We start from the raw sequence: 5095 nt of genomic DNA, 5'->3' as shown, positions 1-5095 counted from the left end.
TCTGTCTCTCTCTCTCTCTCTCTCTCTTCCTGACTCTACCCATATCAACATACTGTCTGTCTCTCTCTCCCTCCCTCTTCCTGACTCTACCCATATCAACATACTGTCTGTCTCTCTCTCTCTCTTTCCTGACTCTACCCATATCAACATACTGTCTGTCTCTCTCTCTCTCTCTCTCTCTCTCTTCCTGACTCTACCCATATCAACATACTGTCTGTCTCTCTCTCTCTCTCTCTCTCTTCCTGACTCTACCCATATCAACATACTGTCTGTCTCTCTCTCTCTCTCTCTCTCTCCTGACTCTACCCATATCAACATACTGTCTGTCTCTCTCTCTCTCTCTCTCTCTCTCTCTCTTCCTGACTCTACCCATATCAACATACTGTCTGTCTCTCTCTCCTCTCTCTCTCTCTTCCTGACTCTACCCATATCAACATACTGTCTCTCTCTCTCTCCCTCTCTCTTCCTGACTCTACCCATATCAACATACTGTCTGTCTCTCTCTCTCTCTCTCTCTCTTCCTGACTCTACCCATATCAACATACTGTCTGTCTCTCTCTCCCTCCCTCTTCCTGACTCTACCCATATCAACATACTGTCTGTCTCTCTCTCCCTCTCTCTTCCTGACTCTACCCATATCAACATACTGTCTAAATCTCTCTCTCCCTCTTCCTGACTCTACCCATATCAACATACTGTCTGTCTCTCTCTCTCTCCCTCTCAATTCAATTCAATTCAATTCAAGGGCTTTATTGGCATGGGAAACATGTGTTAACATTGCCAAAGCAAGTGAGGTAGACAACATACAAAGTGAATATATAAAGTGAAAAACAACAAAAATTAACAGTAAACATTACACATACAGAAGTTTCAAAACACTAAAGACATTACAAATGTCATATTATAATATATATATATATATATATATATATATACAGTGTTTTAACAATGTACAAATGGTTAAAGGACACAAGATAAAATAAATAAGCATAAATATGGGTTGTATTTACAATGGTGTTTGTTCTTCACTGGTTGCCCTTTTCTCGTGGCAACAGGTCACAAATCTTTCTGCTGTGATGGCACACTGTGGAATTTCACCCAGTAGATATGGGAGTTTTTCAAAATTTGTTTTCGAATTCTTTGTGGATCTGTGTAATCTGAGGGAAATATGTCTCTCTAATATAGTCATACATTGGGCAGGAGGTTAGGAAGTGCAGCTCAGTTTCCACCTCATTTTGTGGGCAGTGAGCACATAGCCTGTCTTCTCTTGAGAGCCATGTCTGCCTACAGCGGCCTTTCTCAATAGCAAGGCTATGCTCACTGAGTCTGTACATAGTCAAAGCTTTCCTTAATTTTGGGTCAGTCACAGTGGTCAGGTATTCTGCCGCTGTGTACTCTCTGTTTAGGGCCAAATAGCATTCTAGTTTGCTCTGTTTTTTTGTTAATTCTTTCCAATGTGTCAAGTAATTATCTTTTTGTTTTCTCATGATTTGGTTGGGTCTAATTGTGCTGTTGTCCTGGGGCTCTGTAGGGTGTGTTTGTGTTTGTGAACAGAGCCCCAGGACCAGCTTGCTTAGGGGACTCTTCTCCAGGTTCATCTCTCTGTAGGTGATGGCTTTGTTATGGAAGGTTTGGGAATCGCTTCCTTTTAGGTGGTTATAGAATTTAACGGCTCTTTTCTGGATTTTGATAATTAGTGGGTATCGGCCTAATTCTGCTCTGCATGCATTATTTGGTGTTCTACGTTGTACACGGAGGATATTTTTGCAGAATTCTGCATGCAGAGTCTCAATTTGGTGTTTCTCTCCCTCTCTCTTCCTGACTCTACCCATATCAACATACTGACAAATCACTGGTTTGTTTGTCATTGAAGAGATAAGATCTTTCTCTTTCTTCTTTCCCCTTTCTCTCTCACACATTGTCTATCACCTCTCTGTCTCTCTCTCACCCTCTCTTTCGAAACCCTACTCCCAGAGGAGTGATGGCCTGTCTTTGATCTTGGCTGACAGTATCTGCTGAGTGGTTGATCTCTGTAGGAGGTTAGCTCTGGTTGGCCAGTTCTGCTTGGTCAGTGCATCCTCAGAGCTGCATCAGCCATCGCCCTCTGAAGGTCAACGCCAATCTGTCACTTCTCAGGGAGGAGAGGGAAGGTGAGATGAAGCAGAGAAGGATGAGAAGAAAAGATAGATGGAGAAGAGGTGTTCGTGTGCAGTCTGACTTTACAGAAAGGAACTTAGTAGTGCTGCAAATGCAGTCACCAAGTGTAATACACTTCTGCAGTGGCAGGAGGATTTATTCCTGTCTCTCTCTAGATCCTGTCTGTCTGTCTGTCTGTCTGTCTGTCTGTCTGTCTGTCTGTCTGTCTGTCTGTCTGTCTGTCTGTCTGTCTGTCTGTCTGTCTGTCTGTCTGTCTGTCTGTCTGTCTTCCTCCTCTACTGGGTATATACAGTGGGGCAACAAAGTATTTAGTCAGCCACCAATTGTGCAAGTTCTCCCACTTAAAAACATGAGAGAGGCCTGTAATTTTCATCATAGGTACACATCAACTATGACAGACAAAATGAAAAAAAAAATCCTGAAAATCACTTTGTAGGATTTTTTATGAATTTATTTGCAAATTATGGTGGAAAATAAGTATTTGGTCACCTACAAACAAGCAAGATTTCTGGCTCTCACAAACCTGTAACTTCTTCTTTAAGAGGCTCCTCTGTCCTCCACCCGTTAGCTGTATTAATGGCACCTGTTTGAACTTGTTATCAGTATAAAATACACCTGTCCACAACCTCAACCAGTCACACTCCAAACTCCACTATGGCCAAGACCAAAGAGCTCTCTGAGATATCGTCTGTATCTCACTTGTCCATCCTCATTCTCTCCACTTAAATCACTTCCTTTTCTAACCTCTCTATATCCTGGTCTAACCTCTAACCTCTCTATATCCTAGCCCCCAGTCTAACCCCAAACCTCTATATATCCTGGTCTAACCTCTAACCTCTCTATACCCTGGTCTAACCTCTAACCTCTCTATACCCTTGCCCCCAGTCTAACCCCTAACCTATCTGTATCCTGGTCTAACCTCTAACCTCTCTATACCCTGGTCTAACCTCTAACCTCTCTATACCCTTGCCCCCAGTCTAACCCCTAACCTCTCTGTATCCTGGTCTAACCTCTAACCTCTCTATACCCTGGTCTAACCTCTAACCTCTCTATACCCTTGCCCCCAGTCTAACCCCTAACCTCTCTGTATCCTGGTCTAACCTCTAACTTCTCTATACCCTTGCCCCCAGTCTAACCCCTAACCTCTCTATATCCTGGTCTTACGCCTAACCTCTCTATTTCCTAGCCCCCAGTCTAACCCCTAACCTCTCTATATCCTGGTCTAACCTCTAACCTCTCTATTTCCTGGTCTAACCTTTAACCTCTCTATATCCTAGCCCCCAGTCTAACCTCTAACCTCTCTATATCCTGGTCTAACTTCTAACCTCTCTATTTCCTAACCCCTAGTCTTACCATAACCTCTCTTTTTTCTAACCCCTAGTCTTACCCATAACCTCTCTATTTCCTAACCCCTAGTCTTACCATAACCTCTCTATTTCCTAACCCCCAGTCTTACCCATAACCTCTCTATTTCCTAACCCCCAGTCTTACAATAACCTCTCTATTTCCTAGCCCCCAGTCTTACCATAAACACTCTATTTCCTAACCCCTAGTCTTACCCATAACCTCTATTTCCTAACCCCTAGTCTTACAATAACCTCTCTATTTCCTAGCCCCCAGTCTTACCCCTAACTTGTATTCCAGCCATATTTTTTACTAAACCCCTGTGTAAAACAAGCTGTATTCTACATTGGCATGAAATCTATGGAACTGTAAGTGCCAACATGGATGCCAGTTTGCAGAGTGATGGATGAGAACACCGGGCTTGGATACATGAGCTCTATCAGCTGTCTCTGTATTGTTCCGGGACCAGCAGCTTCCTCTTTCAGGGGGACTCGTAGATGTAAAGGGCCTGGAAGCCCTTCTTCACTTCTCAGAAGAATGTCCCTGACTGCGTTAAGGGAAGAGGGAGAGATATTTGTTTATTAATGTAAACATATGTTTGCCATGCCAATAAAGCCCTTAAATTGAGAGAGAGAGAGAGAGAGAGAGAGAGAGACTTCAGACCAATGTGCTTCCCTCTGAAAAAAAGCTTCCTGTTTCTGAAATGTCTCATAAATACAGCTAAACCCCTTAACAGCCCAGATCTGGTCAGCATAGCCATAATATTAGACAGTGGAAAGCTTTCTAAGCAGAACCTATCAAGAGGAGAGGGAAGTGTTGGATGGATGTGTGGACTGGGACAATGTGCTTATTATGATTGTTCTGGAGTGTTGGCCCAGTTGAAAAGAGGATTTAGCCTAGCAGCAGAGAGAGCTTTAGCATGCACTGTCTGTCTGGCTTTGGGAGCTGTTGTCTTGGTAACAGAGTTCTGTTCACAAAGAGTGCTGTTCAGGGGTTTAAGACATGGAGTGCATGCTTGTCTTTCTCTCTTCTCTTCTCCTCCATTCCTATTGTCTTCTCTTCTCTTCTGGTTTGGTTTGGTCTCTCCTCTCCTCCTCTCATTCCTCTCCTGAACATTTTAGCAGTGTGATTAATCCGTCCAGTAGATCCACGGAAACACTGCTGCCGGTCGGCGATAATACTGGACACACACTGTGTGTGTGTTTTTGTGTGTGCGTGTATATGTGTGTGTTTTGACATGTGAATGTTCCGCTGAGAAAGAGTGAAGGAGAGAGCCAAAGAAAAAGAAGGCCAGAACAAGGAAGAGAGGAATAGGGTATGACAGATTGGTGGGAGGGAGACAGAGACAGAGACGGGTAGGGTTAGGTGGGGTTAGGTAGGGTAGGGTTAGGTAGGGTTAGGTAGGGTAGGGTTAGGTAGGGTTAGGTAGGGTAGGGTTAGGTAGGGTAGGGTAGGGTTAGGTAGAGTTAGGTAGGGTAGGGTAGGGTTAGGTAGGGAAGGGTAGGGTTAGGTAGGGCAGGGTTAGGTAGGGCAGGGTTAGGTAGGGTAGGGTAGGGTAGGGTTAGGTAGGGTTAGGTAGGGTAGGGTTAGGCAG

This window comes from Oncorhynchus tshawytscha, linkage group LG08, assembly GCF_018296145.1.
Source record: "Oncorhynchus tshawytscha isolate Ot180627B linkage group LG08, Otsh_v2.0, whole genome shotgun sequence".
Taxonomy (NCBI): Eukaryota; Metazoa; Chordata; class Actinopteri; order Salmoniformes; family Salmonidae; genus Oncorhynchus; species Oncorhynchus tshawytscha.
The sequence above is the reverse complement of the archived record's forward strand: the minus strand, read 5'-3'. Positions refer to the sequence as shown.